The 17,619-nt window shown below is 46.9% G+C and overlaps 1 protein-coding gene across 6 annotated transcripts in view; it reads right to left on the bottom strand.

Moving 5' to 3' along the window:
* Positions 1–17,619, bottom strand: part of EXD3 (exonuclease 3'-5' domain containing 3) — a 214,009-nt gene that overhangs the window by 196,089 nt on the left and 301 nt on the right. For 5 of the 6 annotated variants that reach the window (XM_048325162.1, XM_048325158.1, XM_048325161.1 and 2 more), the window contains exon 2: positions 14,740–14,806. The gene's annotated coding sequence lies outside the window, so the exon portion shown is untranslated. Of the gene's footprint in view, positions 1–14,739; positions 14,807–17,381; positions 17,501–17,619 lie in introns of those variants that run through there. The other variant, XM_048325159.1, reaches the window with a different exon arrangement.

Raw genomic sequence — 17,619 nt, 5'->3', positions numbered from 1 at the left:
AAGACAAGCAACACTTCTGCCAGTCACAGGTCAATGAAAGAGGACCTCTATACTGCTCTCATTCTTTTATTCTTCATATTCCTTTATATTTTTTTAATATTCATGAATGCTCCATAATCCAAGGCTACATTTTATGAATGCTTATAGATGACATAAATATTTCCTGGTAATGTGCAGAATCTGGATGAGCTAACAGGAAATAGAAGATATCCATCTTCCAGAGAATGAAATGGAGTTTCCATCTACAGATGGTTCAATGGCACTTGGGTACCTGCCAGCTCCTTTTTTTGGCAATAATAGGACCAGTAAGAATAAATGAAGCTTTAGGAGCACCAGTGTACACCTGCTTATACCATTATTTGGCAAGGATGGGTCCAAAACTCCCAAGAAATCTCCTTTCAGATCTCAGTTCACTAACACAGAGCACTTCAGCCATCATTTCCAGAACACAGGCAGGTCCAGTTCTTGAAAGTCACACTGACACAGGCATTGGTGACCAGGGCAGGGTATCCTCTCTGCCTCAAAACCCACCCTGGGCTCACTGAAACAGATCCAGGACATGCATCTACTGAGCCATTTCAGCAAAATGCTGGCTAGGAGATAACGCACAATTTGTCAGCTGGAACGGACTGGAACCACCTCAGTACAGCCTCCTGTTGAGTTCCACAGTCTCCCACCCCATCCTCAGGGCAGCAGAGTCACCAGGGTCCTGCCTGTCTCCTGCTGGGCAGGGCTATCCAACCACATCCCCGTGGGGTTTGGTGCGAGCACAGATGGGAGCTGGAAGGAAAAATGAAGTGGATTTGCTTTGCATCCACTCTGCCTCAGGGGTTCTGGCAAAACTCTTTCCACGTATGGCAGAGTTTGGCTTTTCCATGGTTAAACCTCAGCAGCTCCTTGACGAGTGCTGTAACAACAATACAGGGAATGGGAACCAACACCAGAAGAGACAGGAAATGGGGAAAGCACTCTCAAGGACTTTGTTCTGAAAGCCATTTCCCATTGTTTACTAAATGGCAACATTTGAATTCATTGATTTGGTTTTAGCAAGGTCCTTTTTTGGCAGGGTACGTTGCCTTGTTGTCTCCTCTACTTCGTTTAAGACATCTCCTCCAGTTAGCCCTGTTGTCAAGGGACGCACGCTTCTAGGAGATCCTTCATTTTTGGATAAAACTCATGCCCTTTTAGACTCATGCCTTAGACACTTGTCCCCTCTGGCTGTACAGATCCTGGGCTGAGCAGCCCTGCGGGGCACAAACCCACAGCAGATGTCAACCTTCACTCCCTCCCGAGAACTTCTCACTCCCCTAATCCAAAAATGCAGTGCCTGGTCTCACTCCAGGCAATGGGAAGAGATGCAGGACTCAGGGCATCACTCACAGACCCGTAAGCACTGCAGTTCTCCTGGACTGGAACACCAAGGGGAGGGGTGGCATTTAAAACAGGACCCCAAAGAGACTAAAGAATCCCATGAAACACCACACTACACACAGCACAGCAGCAGCAAGCCAACACTGAAACATGTGAATATTGGCTAGGCACACAACTAGTTGATTCCAAGCTATTTTCCATTCTAGAAAAGGCATAAGTCATTATAAACCAGGCTTGCAGAACCCCAACAGCAGGACTGTAATGCCCCTGTGATCTGAAATTGCTCATAATTTTACAAAACTTTATCTCGGCAGATATTTCCTTGATGGAAACTGCAGACTGAATTACTTGAGAAAATTCCTTCATAAGCATTTCCTCCATTTCTGAAACACCTATGTTTTCCATACCCGGATGTGGCTTTGCCATTCTCATTAAAATCACTGAAAATCAGGCCAAGTTGAGAGCCTCAGAAAAACCTTGATTTGCAACTGCTCAGTGAAGAACAGCTAGAAGGTCAAACTTCAGTTTCTTTGGGGGCCCTAAATTCCTCTTGCAGCCACAGCTATTGCTGTCACAAGGTACTGCTGAACAGAGCTCCTTCATCCTGCTTGTGCAGTGCATGCCAAGATGCAGGACTAGACTTGTCCTGTCACTTGCTACCTGGGAGAAGAGACTGACCCACAAGCTCCTGTCAGGGCATTGTAGAGAGCAACAAGGGAAAAGCAAAGCCTTATCTCCATCCTGCTTTTGGAGCTTTGCACAGACACACCAAGGAGATGTTGGCCAACTTCAGCCAAGAACGATCAACAGGCTCCTGGGGCATCTCAAGGTTCTTCCCACACTCTGCAGGATTCTAGAACTGATTTCTTCTTGTACATAAAGGCCACAGAGTCTGCCTCAGTACTGGGCTCTTCTAACTTCACCCCACTGTTCCTATTTTGTTCACTTCTACCAGTGATGGAAAGGCTGGGAACTAGAAAGGAGACAAAATGAGACCTAGCACAATTTGCATTCCCATCTAAGCATGTTTTCACATGGAAGACAAGGAGCAAACATCCTCCACGACAGGACTCCCAGTAACTTCTTCCTGCAGTGATAAAATGGTTCAAATCCCCAGACAGAATCAAAAGATGAGGTAGAGTTTTACCTGCTCCAAGGGAAAAGGTGGGCGGACACGGGCTGAGCCAGGAGACAGAGGTGACTACTCCTTCCTGCCACTTACCCCTTCACCAACACTTTTATCTATGTCGGGTTTACCAGTGACTAAATCAACATATAGCACATCTCCTCAAACTTGGCTTTTTCAGCTTCAAGTGTGAAATTAAAACCATCCTCAAGCAGGCCATCTGTGCAAGGCAGCCTATAGGAAACGGAGCTTGCACAGATGGGACTTATCACACACTCCCTCGTGTCGTATCAACACACCAGCTTTGCAAATCTGCCCTAAATAAACCAAAATTGACAACACATTTTGTCTGAGGCCAGCAGGGCTGTGTAAGCCTAGCATGTACTTGGCAGGGGCTGGATTGTTCTCCCCACTTTTAACAAACAACTCCCTCATAAATGGAAAACTTGTGAACATTCAAGTCTTGTGCTGTGTTCAAATGTCTGGAGGATTGTGTTCAGCGAAGTCTCCTGGAGGGATCAACTAATCACCCTTCAAATTCCTATATAAGAAGCTGTAGGTTGCTTAAAAACTAGCAGAACATGACATGGCCTCCTCAAAATCCACAGAGGGGACAGACATTGGTCTGGAACATTTTCTAGTTCCATTAACTCTTCACCAACACATAAAAATAACACTTTAAAGATGTTTATTTTTACAAGTTACATTAGGTGAAGGATATAGCTGAACAATACGTCTGAACACACGGAAATGCTTAAGCAGCAGCTCTATTTTCTGTCCAAGCAGTCTGTAGACAAACACAATAAACTGAAGTTACACAGATGACAACTCAATGTACTACATGAAAAAAAAAGACAGAAAAGTGTGTTTTCATAAAAAACAAACTTTTTTTTTTTTTTTTTTTTTTTTTTTTTTAAGAGGAGCATCTGAGAGAGGAGGGAGTAGCTTGAAACAGGCAAGGACAAAACCAGTAAAATAGAGTTCAGGAGAATAAGGCACTGAAGAGGAGCCTTCCCAAGTCAGATCACACCTTCACCTGGCCAGTGCCATGTCTCAGAACAGGCAGCTGTGTCCCCAACACCTCCCCTGACTCTACAGCAGCCTGTAGTTTAAGATTTCCACATGCCAGGGCTTCTGTACTGGTACAACACAGACTTGTTGACCTTTCTTCCAAGAATGGATCCAACCACTTCCCTGCAAACCATCGGTACCAGAGTCTTGTTGCACCAGCTGCCACATTGTACTCCGCAGGCAAAGCAGTGTTTCCTTTTCTTTTTCCTGAACTTCCACTTGATGTCCATACTTCTGGTTAGGGAATTAAGGAGAAATGGGAAACAACAGCTTATCTTTTGTCCCACTCCTGTGTTCAGGCCTAGATGTTCTGCATTTGCAAACTGCCCCAGGATGTGTTCCTGGGGGGGGGGGGGGGGCAGTACCTCCTTTAGCCACAGCTTTCTCACATGTTTCTCCACATTTACTGTCACAGAGTTTAACCCGCTGGTTTGTGTTCCAATCACACAGGACCAGAGGGTGGGTACTTTTGCAGCTTTAGATCTGACTATGCCAACGCTTTGAATTTGCTCAGACTTTGTTATTTCTCCATCCATTGGGAAGCCACAGAACCTGCCAGGGCATTCTCCAGCACTGACTGAGCACCAGAAGGAAAACTCTGAGTCTCCTGAGACTCCCCTGTCATTCTCGTGGTAACCACTCTGGGGTAGAACAACCATCACTGCTACACATTTTGTCACCTTTTAACCAGCCACTGGTTTGCTAGAGAACATCCTCTTATCCCCAGGAAAGCAGCTGCTCTAAGATGCTGTGACACAGGACCATGCCAGAAGCTGTTAGAAAATCTGAGGATACCACACACACTGGAACACTCGAATCCAGATGTTTGTCCTTGAAGATTCCTCAAGTGCAACTTCCTTTTACAAAAGACAGGCTGACTCCTCCACATCCATATAAAATCAAGTGCCAGCTCATGCTAATCTATATTATTCTTTTGACAGTGCTGCACAATACAAAGCCACATTTCTGTCTGCTGCTCCCCAAGCTCCCTGGAACTCTCCTTCAAGTTGGCATCATATCAGCCCTGTCTGTTTTCTAATAGGAGTGAGGAGGTTTTAATGGAAAGGTTGCATACAAGTGTTAATTATTTAACAGTTCCTTCTCTGACTCCTTCCTAGGCTCTGACATCCTGGTCCCTGCAGGCAGGTATTGCTCACTGTGTTCTTAAATTCTTAAACTAATAGTTGAGTTTGAGATGGGTCCCAGTAAGGAAACCAAGCACAACGTAGATGCCTCAGAAACTCAGTGTTTCCTTCTGCTTCACCTCCTGAATTTTCACACCCTGGTCTCCATGGGGTTTTTCAAGCTTTTAGACAAGCTTCTTATTCCCAACACATTTGGGAAAGAACTGTTACTTTTTATACTTTCTGAAAGCCTTTGAAAGTGTTTATTCTTTTCTATCTTCCTCACTTGGTCATGACTTCAGCTTTTGGAAGGATGCCCCTGCCTCTCCAGCCTTCCTTCCCTGCTGCTTCCCATCAGAACTTCTCTCTCTCACAGCAACTGATAGAGTTGAGGCATTTCCTCTCCAGCACAGAGCCTTTAAATCAGCTTCAGCTCGCTACAAAGGCTTCACCCTTGTCACTGCTCCTTTCAGTTTCTTTTTAACCTGCTGCCTCATTCTGATACATTTTCCCTTTGCAAATCAAGGGATTTCACTTCTGCAGGATCTGTAAGTACACTTGTGTTCACTGGCAGTACAATTCTGTACCAAGTTGTGCACAATTCCCAGAAGAAAGTCAGAATTATCTCCCCCTCTCTAGATTCCCTCACCAGATGTTTCCCAAGGATGTCATTCTTGGACTGGGGTGCCAGTTTTCTCCCATTGTTTTTCCTATTTTAAAGCTCCATAGTCCTTATAATTCTATACTTTTCCTGTCTCAAAAAGCAGGTATTTCAGCTTATTGCTTGGTTTATCATGCTGAGTTTTCTGTTTGTTCTACAGAAAATGTGAAAGTTAATTATGCTTCAAGAAAGGTAATTAACACTTAGCTATTATTCATCATGTAAGTACAGAAAAATTCTTTGCATTGCTTCTATTTTGTTGTCCTTAATAAATACATAAACATCCAGAAAGATAAATCCACAGGACAGATCCAGATCTGCTCATACCATGGAATTAAAAATAATTGCTCTCTTTGGAATTTCAGAATGAAATACATCACTGAATGAAACACTTTCTTTAGAACCTCAAAGAAAAGCAAGAAATGACAGGGCCTTGCAAGCAGTTTATTTTCATTGCTCACTGAAAAACAACTGTGACAGTTATTTAACCCTCACTCAACTCTTCCTGTTGACTTTGATGCTGATGATGTTTGACACCTCCAACAAGCATGCCAGTAAGAAAATAAGCTACAACTGAAAACTTCTCATTAAGTAAGATTTTGTTTTTTAAACACCTGTTATGGGAATAGCACTGCCTTTTAACTGCAGTGGGAAACGAGCAAGGTAAAGAAATTGCTGAAGACCTGAATGCTGGACAGAATGGTACAGATGGCATCTTTATGTCAAAGGCTAAATCGTCACAGAACAAAAGACAGAGTTACTGGAGAGAGAACAAAAAGCATCAGCCCTAGTATTGCACACACTGATCAAACACGTCAGCTGACTGTACAGAGGTAAAAATGGGATTTAGGTACCAGTCACTATTTCAGTGCTACTGCTCCTTCAGCTGAGCCCCCCATTTCCCTGTCCCTGTCCCTGAAGCTGCTGAGGTTATAGAAACAAAGATCCCCTTACTATGCTTGTACTTTCACAGAATCCCCTGAGCTGGAAGGGCCCACCAGGACCATCCAGTGCAACCCCCTGGCCCTGCCCAGACCCCCCAACAGCCCCACCCTGGGCATCCCTGGCAGCGCTGTCCAAACGCTCCTGGAGCTCTGGCAGCCTCGGGGCCGTGCCCATTCCCTGGGGAGCCTGGGCAGTGCCCAGCACCCTCTGGGGGAAGAACCTTTCCCTGCTCTCAGCCTGAGCCTGCCCTGGCCCAGCTCCAGCCGCTCCCTGGGTGCTGTCCCTGTTCACCACAGAGCAGAGACCGGAGCTGCCCCTCTTCTTCCCCTCGCTGGAAGTTGTAACTGCAATGAGTCTTGCCTCAGTCTCCTCTTCTCCAGGTTCACTTGAGCAAGAACTACTGCCTGCTCCTCTCAATCACACCAGGGAAGCCACAGAACCTGCCAGGCCATTCTCCAGCACTGACTCAGCACCAGAAGGAAAACTCTGAGCCTGCAGTTACACATTTTCCAGGGTCTGAGAGTACAATATCCAGTCATGAGAACAGAGAAAGGCAACATCCCAGCAAGCCACACCCCACCACTTTTTACAGTCTTTGTTACTCAAAGGAGTAACAGTAATCCTGGGATGGGCTTTCCATCTCAGCGCTGAACATGGCTGCAGGGACAGTGCCTGACCCACCTCACACGCACACAGAGCTCTCCTGTTCAGGATTCCAGTATGTTTGAGCTCACACCCTCATTTCCCATGGACCATCAAGCCTACCCTGTAGGCTAACACATACCAGAGGTGGCAAATTACCATAAAAATAAAGCAATGTACAGGACACCCTGGGAACAGGTTTGAGGGAGAGGGGAAATGTTTTACATCATCTCCCAGAGTAAGCTGGAAGGAATTCCCGATGCTCAGGACAAGGGAATTGGTAATGAGAGAGAAATAAATTCTTTCACCTCTGGGTTGAAATCCAAGTCAGGCTGGTAGTAGCCAAGACCCATTAGCTCAACATCTGCTAGTTGTTTGGCAGCCCATGTGAAGTGAGTTATATTCCTCAGTGTCCGCATCCCAGTCCCACTAATTGGCACCACATTGGCAATCTAAACACAGAGGTTAAGGTCTGAGCACGCAGCAGGCAGCGACTCCGAGATCAGGCAGCTTCAGTTTTGAGGACATATGTGATAAATTATACTTTTGGTATATGGAACTCCATTTAATTGCCCCGCCATCCTGTTCTGCCCTCAGAAAAAAATTGTAAATCCAGGCGAGCCAGCAAACTGTCAGCAGTGCCTTGTCCAGAACACAGCTCCCGCAGCAGTAACACACGTTACTAGGTCCACTACTAGTCAAAGCAACTTAAACAACTGCTTAGATTTTAAGCAAAATGCTGTACAACATGAAGTCAAGTATGAGCTAAAGCGTTTGGATAATAGTTACCAATATCCATAAAGAGTATCTTTCCCTCAACTCCAGTTTTAAATGCAAAAATGCAACTCACTGAAAAGGCAGTAACAATATAATCCTATAGATCCCAAATAACAAGGCTCTTTTCGTCTTTCCTTCTTCTGCAGCTTTCCAACAAAGAGTGCACAGGAACAAAGCTGATTTGAAAACAAGACCCATTAACTTTTAGAGAATTATTCTTTTTGTTGCCCCATGGTAGAACATTTCTGTATGAGGACAAAAAAAAGCTGTTAGCTCTTAATACATAGTAATACAGGAAAATTGATTTTTCATATCATCTGAATATGGCAGCATAAAAGAAGTCTGAACTATGAGGGAAGGAAACTCATGTTACAGTTTAGAAACTGTTCCTGATGTTTACACATCACTTCAGTTTAAAGAACTGCTTATGATGGGAACATGATGAAAGCTGCTGAGCATGAAAGGAGATGGAAATGAAGCCAAAAGAAGCATCTTTGCCGGAACTCTACAAGAAAAGAGAATCAGAGTCAGTTAGTTTGGGAGAGACCTCTGGAGCTTTCCAATCCAATCAGCTGCTCAAAGAACGGCCAACTTCAAAATGGGATGAGGTTGCCCAAAGGTATTTTAGATGAAAGCACAACATAGTACAGTGCCCTGCAAAATCCACCTACAAAGAAATTCTTCTTGCAAGCCAAATCCCCTCCTCATTTACCACTGCTCTGGAAATGATTGCATTCTAAGCTGTTCTGAGAAGCAATAGGGCCAGCTGCCATCAGGAACAGTGATACACTGCAAAGGAAACAAACCTAATCTGAGTACCCAGTAGGACCAGGGCGTGGAGAACTTCAGCTGGTAGAAGGCAGACTTGAGGACAGGTGACTCTGAGAGAGCTTGCAAAGTCCAGTCCTCCAAGATTTGTGTTTTATCTGACGTTGGAGAGGTATGCTCAGCCTGGGAGAAAAAGGCAGCACTGGCATAAGGCCAGCGAGCACGAAAACAAACCCAGCCCCCCATCTGCATTCCCCAGCCACGCTCCAAGGAGGGGGTTTCCTTCTTGTGCAAGGAACACTCAAACAGTTTACAGCCAGGGGGTTGATTGTCTCTCAGCTGCCTCATACAGGAACAGCCTGCTGCTTTGGCACAGCTCTACCAGCACTGCCTGGCTCTGCCAATGCTGCCTGGACTTCTTATACAGGCAGGTAGTGACAGGACAAGGGGGATGGCTTCACACTGCCAAAGGGTGGGATTAAATTAGAGATTAGGAAGAAATTCTTCCCTGTGAGGCAGGGAGGCCCTGGCACAGGGTGCCCAGAGCAGCTGGGGCTGCCCCTGGATCCCTGGAAATGTTCCAGGCCAGGCTGGATGGGGCTTGGAGCAGCCTGGGACAGTGGAAGGTGTCCCTGCCCATGGCAGGGGTGGCACTGGATGGGATTTAAGGTCCCTTCCAATTTAAATCAGTCTGAAATTCTGTGACTCAAGATGGACCAAGGGATCTGTCTGATAGAGCAAGAGCTCTCCTTCCCCAGAGCTCCAATATCCCAGGCTATCCCTGCATCTGCTTCTGGCAGCAAGGACACAACCTTCTTTTCCCCTTCACTATTTAAGCCTTTAAGGTGGATCTTTTCTTACTCTCTTCTATACTTTTGGGAAGTAGAATGGGCTCATGCCACATTTTTTAAATGCCAGACCAATTCCTTCTGTTTCAAGACACGTTATTAGCAGCTTCTTTTAAAATCACACCACTGCAAATGATTCTGTTGACACTTGAGGCAGGAGCTGCTGTGCTGACACCTGCAAGAGAATTAAAGGGGGCTGTGATGACTGCCAGGAGGCCAGCATAGGCTGGAAGAAACCAGGCTGGCACCAAAATCACCAGTACTGGAACTGCTCTGCCTTTGGCCACATTCAGCCCCCAAGCTGCCAGCTCAGGAGGTGCTGAGGTGCTTCAGCACTAATCCCTGAAGCTGCAGGAGTCAGTGGGGTGAGAGGGCCAAGGAAAGGTTATCATCAGTGAGCTGCTTCACTGAGCAGCTCTCACATGCACTTCTGAACCCTCAGGCAGGTATCAAGAAAGCATTTATACTCAAAATAAATGTTTTCTCACAAAACCAAGTACAGGAATAATACCGAACTCATGAGTTTCCTGAGAGTAATTCCTCTCCATTTAGAAAACAGAAGGGGTCCAAGAAAGAACTTCTCTGCAGGGGAGGAAGGCAGGAAGGAAGAAAATGTGAATTACATACACCTCTAGATAAGTTCCCCTTTAAAAAAAAAGGAAGGAAATTAGAATTAACTAAAAAGAGCATGTTTAGCATCACTGCACAAGCTGGGGAAAAAACCTCGGAAATCCTGGCTAAAGATAATGCTGCCTCCTCCTGTCCCTGCCGGGCTTGCCACAGTCACTGCCCCAGGCAGATGGGAAAGGGCCATTTTTCACCCTTTTATAAGCACCACCACTTTGAAGTTACAAATCAGAGTCACCATTTGCTGATTATCCCTCCCTATGTCATCCTATGTTTCTTTGTAACAAGGCTGTTAAAAAACATGTGTTTTCACTTTTTTTTATTATTATTAAAAAAGGATAACTCATAGCTGAGTAGAGACAAAGGCTCTGTTGATACAACAACATGTGGATTAAATCTGAAAGGAGAAAGAAAGCTGTTCTAATAAACTGACAATCCTGCTCAGAGGCCTTATATCCAGATTAGTGTAATAAATCATGAGGAAGGATTTCTCTTTGGCTGAAACAACCATTTATTTAGGCATGGAACAAGAGTATTTTAAAATTGCTCTGGACATTGTACACAAAATACTTTCTTCGTTTTTGTTCTTTTTTGTTCATTTTCTTGTGAGTTTTAAGCATATACCCAAAGTTTTGCATTTGCTTTACTTAAAAGCTACCAAAAAGTTACTTTTTGCTGCTTAAACCTCTGACAAATCAGCCAGACAGCACCATTGGGCTCCTACAGAAACAAGAGGAAAAAAAAGGAAGGAAAAAGTCGTTCTTGCTCCATTACATCATTACATTAGGCAGAAAACTGCCCAAAATTCAAAATTTCCCTATTATGCTCCTCTCCTGTGTTTTTACAGTTGTATTTGTTCCCTTCACCTCTATTAGCAGGAGCTTTTTCACTCTTTTTCAAGCTGGACACACTCTGCACTATTGCTGCCTTCTCCTATCACACACTGTTTGTCCCACAGTGGCTGCTGAGCCCAGCACAAGAACCTGCCCTGTCAGAAGGTCAGTGTGGGGGCAGGGGAACAGCAGGGAGGGGCTCCAGAAACCCCACTCACACCACCAGCCTCAAAACCCTGCTCAGAACCAGCACTGGGCCTCCAGATCCCCCCTGTGCTGCTGGGCAAAAATCAGGTTTTGGCAGAACTTCCTGAGTCCAACGCTGGACTGTAACTATAGATGGGACTAAGAACTGCAGCCACTCCTGTTCATAAAAATCCCATTTGTACCTGGAGCTGATTTCAGAGCTAAAGCATCAACGAATTCCCTTCAACATATCGTGCTGTGGGGATGGCATTGGCCAACTCAGGCAAACACATCACCACAGAACACAGCTGCTCTTCAAACAATGACAAAAACCAAAACAGCATCACCAGAAAAGGAAACTTTCAGTTCCACAGAGATGTTCTGTGAGAAAATTTCTGGGAGATATTACTCAAAACTGGAAGAAACTGTTTCCTACAAGCAGCCTGGAGCTCCTCTTAAGTATGGTCTGTAACATCCCTGGCTCCTGGATTACCATCATTTTTAGGAACACCCAAACTGAGGTAAAACACGAGAGGGACTTGGATATGGGATGGAGGATAACACTAAGGGGGTGAAGATTTTGGCTGAAGCCTCTGCCACTCAGTGTCAGTCCTAAAGTCACTTACAGAAATCACAAGAGTACAAGAAACACTCTTCAAACCCACTAAAAACCACAGTCCCCAGTCCCACAGCTGAAATGCTTTAAGCTCAGCAACTGTTTTTATCTCTGCCAGAGGAGTCCCTGTGCGCTCCATTCCACCTTAAAATCCATCTGCCAGCTAGCCAAATAAAAGGTTCCTCAGAAATTCCAGCTGATGCAGTCACTGGAAAGCCATCCCAGCCTGCCTTGTCTGCTGTTGTATTCCCAGCTCCCTGAAAGAATCCAGGGGCCACACATCAGCCCTGGATCAGCACCAGCTGCTCTCTGACCCTGACCCACTCCCTCTGCCCAGAGCAGCTGTGCCACCCTCCCAGGAGAGCAGTGGGAGCTGGAAGTGCAGAGCGCCTGCCTTTGCCCCTGGGCTCTGCCAGGATCCCCAGCCCAGACCCGCCTGCAGGGGCTTTCACCCTGTGCCATCAGCTGCCTCACAGGCTGCAGCATCTCCCCACAGCGCTGCTTCCCACACACCTGCAGCCATCCACATGGCTCAGCCAGCTCCTGCTGCCTCCTCCTGTGCTCTCCCACAGAGGGATGCTGGAGAACCCCTGAGCAGGAACAGCTCCGCTTTCTTCTACTCCAGGCAACCCCTCTCTGCCAAAAAGCTACCAAGGGGACAGAAAGTTCTGGTGGGACAGAAAGGGAAGGTGCAAGAGGAGATTAAAAACTAGAAGCAGAAAAAGAAGGCCTGACCAGTACTTTTTCTAATTATTCTGCTTTGATTGTGGAGAATGAAGTCTCGTGGCCAGCAGAGTTCATGGAAGCCCTGCACAGGGATCAGGACTCCAGAGAACGTGCTGTCTCCTGGCTGGAGCACAGAAGCTGCTTTGATAAACACTCCTGTGGTAGATGTTTACTGTCCCTACCCCACAGACAATAAGACTGCTCCTTGGAGTACAGCTCCCTGGCAGGACACCCATGGCAGTCTGGAAGGCTGGAGCTGGTCAGGCAGCCGGACAGCTGGGTGTGTCCATAGCTGTCCCTGCCCTGCTCTGTGACCTGTCCCATCACCCCCATGCCACGCCTCCTCTCCCATCCTGGAGAGGCACAGGAGCGCCCCAAGGAGCGGTGACAGATCCCAGCCGCCACCTGCGCTGCTCCCACAGCACCACAGGGAATTCAGAGGCTGAGCGAAGCCATACCTTAAAGATGAGGTTTGTGCCCGGCAGGGATGGCTCCAGCCGAGGAAACACGGCCTGGGTTCTGCCAAGCCTCCCCAGGGCGGGGATGAGTCAGTGCTAATTGCTCAGAAAGCTGCTGGCTCCCACCGGTTTGGTATGGTTTTGTAAAAGCAAAACAAGGTATGTTTGGACAAAGGTAAGATTATGTTTGTGTTTACAGACAATCTGACTCCTGCATACAAAGAATGCTGTTCCTTGGACAAAAAACTAAAAATATCAGGAAATCAAAAGTAATGCAAATGATCTCGCTCTATAATCTTGCCAGAACAGAAGCACCACCAAAGCAGCTGAACAATAATCATGGTCTTAAATTTGACTTCTCTGACTCCTGCTTTGTTCAGTATTTTAATTATATTTTCAAAAAATTCTAAACCACTTCAGGTTTCAAAGCACTTTTTTATACATTGATTAATTCTCCCAAGGTAAAAATCATTATCCTCTTTTTGACAGAAAGAAAGTGAAAGGAGACACAACAAACTATTTGTCAAAGGCACAGACAGAACTGGTGGAAGGGCTGGTACTAAAACCCAAGAGTTTCTGACCAAGAGTTTCTGAAGCACCTTATTTTTTTCTCCAGAATCTACTTTTTAAAAGACAATAGCAACCAAAAAAAAAGTCCCAAAATGGATATATGTTTAGGGTCAGGGCAGTTTATGGGGTAAAGGCCATGAGAAAAGCATGTTCATTAATTCACACTTGGAAAACTGCAGTGAATTCTCTAATAAATTGTTGCTAGGTTCCATATAGAGCACAAGCATGAAATCAGCCCACAGCACAAGCCGTCTTGCCTTGGACCATCAGTACCCAGGGTAATCCAGCTCCAGATTCCCACTTTCTGCTCTGGGGGTAAAGGACATCTGCAGGAGGATTTCTCTGGAGAGCTGGTGGGGAATGTGGCTGCTCGCTCCCGTGGATGGTTCCAGAGTGCCCTCTAACGAGGCTGCAGCTGCATTTCACACACCCAGGGACACCAGGAAAACGCAAAACGAGCCTTGTTTCCGCTTGAAAAGGGGGAAGCAGATGATAGACACTGACTGGTGACTGCTCCTGCACAGATATTTTACACTGCCCCGCAAGCCCTCGTTGGTAAATACCTCAGTAGGCAGCAGGACTATAGAGAAAGATGGGAAAATTCACAGTTCTCCCATTCCAAGAGAAGAAAGGATACTGAGTCAGGTGACAGTTAACCCAGTACAACTTTTTAAGATAAACTGAGTTTTACACAATCCGTAAGGAATTGCTGGATAACTTTCTAACATATGTAGTTAAATCAAACTTTACAAGAATAAGTTAATATCATCCATGAGGTTCACATATCAAAATGGAATCTGCTTGAATATATTCCTTAATACACTGGTGTACCATAAAATAGTGACTCTTTGGTCTGCACCCAAGAGTGCTCACAAGCTGCAGCGGTGAAACAGGACTGACCACAAGTTCATTCAGCAGACACATGGTTTATTGCCCAGTTCCCTTTCACCCAGCCACGTAAACTGATAAACCATCCTGCAAACCAAGGAAGTTCTTAGTGAGAAACAAACCCCACGCCGATCCTCAGAACAGAAATTCACTGGAATAATCTCAGCATCACGCTGTCAGAATCAGGCTGTTCCTTCCCCGTAAAGCTGTACCTACAGCTATGCCAGGAGAGCACAGCTGCTCAGTGTAGGCTCACAAGTCACAGCAGCTCCTCTGCAGCTCCTGCCTCCTCCCTCTCCGTGTCCTGCACCAAGGCATCCCACTCAGTGTCCCTCAACACCCCAGCTGGGAGCAGACGGTGCAAATGATCCTTTCCCAAGCTCCTACAAGACAGAACGCAAAGGGGCAGAAGTTCCTGAAGCTGCATTGCCCCCATCCTGCCAGATGTGTGTCAGAAACCTCCGAACAGACCAGGCAAACTCAGCCCAGGCGGCAAACTCACCCCGAGGGAGGGCGGTGACTGCGTCAGCTGCTGGGGGATGTCTGGGGGATCCCGCTGCCACCAGGAGCTGTGGGGAAGCAAACAGGCCTGTGAGCACTTGGCACACCGGCAACTCAGCACCTCAGCCCCACAGTCCCCTGCAAGCGCCTGGCTGAGTGCAGGCTGGGAGACAGACATTGGGAGGCATCAAATTCTTCCTTGAACCCCTCTCGCATGCTTGCCAACTTCTTTACTTCTTGCTAAGCATCTTTACTGTAATGTTAACATCATGAGGTGCTATGAGGGTGCTCCTCTCCCATTCCCTGGGGAGCCTGGGCAGTGCCCAGCACCCTCTGGGAAGAACCTTTCCTGATATCCAGCCTAACCCTCCAGTGGCCCAGCTCCAGCCGTTCCCTGGCTGCTGTCCCTGTCACAGAGAGCAGAGGTCAAAGCTGCCTCTCCGCTGCCCCTGGGAGGAGCTGCACATTTCTTCGAGGCCTTCCCTCATATCCTTGGCAGAGCTGGAGATGTCATAAAGAGGAAATTATTTAAATGCATGAAATCCATGTGGAGCTTGGGTCTCTCTCGCCCTGGCTCAGTAACGTGGGACAAGAACCACAGCAGTGCCCAGCTCAGTGACCTGCACAGGAGCCAGAGCTCACCTGTGCAGACACACCCACAGCTCTGCTCCCCCAAACACACTCAGGGACTGAAGCACTGGACACAGAATTTGGCTGCAATATTATGAGAGAAAAAAGAGGCTTTGATGCATTTTTTAAGTCAGTCACTACCACGACAAGCAGGGGCAGGTACAGCCTGCAGGAACAGCAGCTCCAGAGCAGGACACCAACAGGAACCACTCCTGAGATGTCAGTTTCAAATCGGTTTCTGTGCTGCTACTGTTCAAATGTTTACACAACATAAATTAGACATTTTTTCCCTTTGCATAATATTTCCATTATCTTATTCTACTTTTTCTTCATTAGCAAATTCCTTCTTCACGCTCACGGTGTGGTAAGTGCACGGAATACACAACCTCATCCACAGGATACTGGTCAGAGAAGGCACAGAGCCCTCATGTTACAGGTGATCAGACAGAAGTTGAAGGATTTTTAACTGCTCCTGGTCTGATCAGATTCCAAAACACTTCATCTGTCTCTACCTTCATTCCCCACCTGTTCTTCACACAGGAAACTGCAAGGAGGATTATTCTGTAAGAATTAGCAACACATGAATTTTTCTTCTGCTACAGAGGCAGTTGCCTCAACCCTCAAACAGGTCTGTTCCTGCTGAGAGCCAGCACCAAGGGCTGTGCCCAGAGCAACAGCCCAAGTGAGTGGCAAAGCCGAGACTGAAGAAGCTGTAATGACATAAGGAGGGTTTATTGCCTGATTTTCACCTGCAGCCCACAGAGAGGATCTGCCCCAGGTCTCCCAGCAGGGAGCTCCCAGTTTGCACAGCTGGGAAAAGGACACCCTGCTCCTGACCTCAAACACCTGGACAAGACTCTCACCTGCCAGGCCCAAGTTAATGCCTTTTGGGCACATTGCAACACGAAGCCTCCACGTGGATTCCGAAAGAACCAAAGACTTTTATCCTCTGGGAAAACAGCTTTCCAGACTTCCAGTATCCCACGTATACACACCCCCTTCTTTCAGTTTTCTGCACAATTTTTCAGACTTTTGTCACTGACATCTGCCATAACTTCTCCAACACTGTATCAATTTCTTACACATTCACTCACTAAGAGATGAACATGTGAACCTGGAGGATGTTCAGCCCCTGGCACATGCCCTGTTTCTGTTCATGTATTTCTGTTCCTTAGCTCCTATGCGACCAGCCCTCCCTCCAGTGCTCCTGGTTACCAAGGGAGCTGCTTGAGGAGGCTGTCAGACCACCAAGAATCCTCAGAGAGCTACAAAAAATGTATTTTTATTTAAAAACATACTACACAGACTGTGATGGGAAGCTGTCCTGGGCACCAGCCTTGGCATGGTACCAAGATCCTCCTGCCACTTGGGCCCACCCAACCAGGCCGGTCGGGCCCGGCCACAGCAGCAGCACCTTGTCACTGCCCAGCTCCCCTCGGTGCCAGCAGGACCTCGAACAGCAAAGGTCACAAACCTGCCTTGGGCTCAGCCAGTGACTGAACCAAGATGTGGGCAGTGCAGCAGCTGAGTCCCACTCATCCACGGCTTCCATTTAACAGCTGAGGCAGGGTTTGTCCTCAGGTCATTCCTACACTCTGTGTCACACCACCACCACCTTTGTTAATTAACCTGTCAGGCTGCACTAGAGTTCAGTTCCTCAGAAAATGCAAGTATGTGGTTCCAAGCACTCACCAGTTGATTTAGATGCTGAAATCCCTTCCCAAGAAGGAACACCAGCGGAGGGAATCTCCTTTCCACGCACATGTGGTTCAGCCTTTAATTTCTACATTCATTGCACCTGCAGCATCTAATTACACACAAAATTTTACCCGCTCATTTTATTCCACTCCTGCTGCTGACATCGCGTTAACAAGCTATCTTTCTTTTCCTAAAACACGTTTTATCTTTCTATGTGTGGACAACACTCGTGATACTTCCAATTCCACTGACTCTTCTTTCCCATTCTCCACAACATTTCAAATCAGTAGCAGGGTGTTTAAAACTGAAACCCACCGCCGCCCGGGGCCGGACTGCCACGGATTCCTTTGGTTTGTTAACTTGTAGTTAACTCGCTCAAGCCCGTGTAACTCCTGTTGATCGCGTCCCGCCGCTCCGCGCAGCTGGAAGGTGTAATCCCCGTAATTCTGACCGCGCTCCCTCCGCCCCGCTCCCCGCACGCACGGGCTCCCTGCCCAGCCCCTCAGCCTGGCCCAGCCCGCTCCGCCCCGGCAGGCCCGGAGCCGCTTCGTGG

Source organism: Corvus hawaiiensis, chromosome 21, assembly GCF_020740725.1.
Source record: "Corvus hawaiiensis isolate bCorHaw1 chromosome 21, bCorHaw1.pri.cur, whole genome shotgun sequence".
NCBI classification, from domain to species: Eukaryota; Metazoa; Chordata; class Aves; order Passeriformes; family Corvidae; genus Corvus; species Corvus hawaiiensis.
The sequence above is the reverse complement of the archived record's forward strand: the minus strand, read 5'-3'. Positions and strand labels throughout refer to the sequence as shown.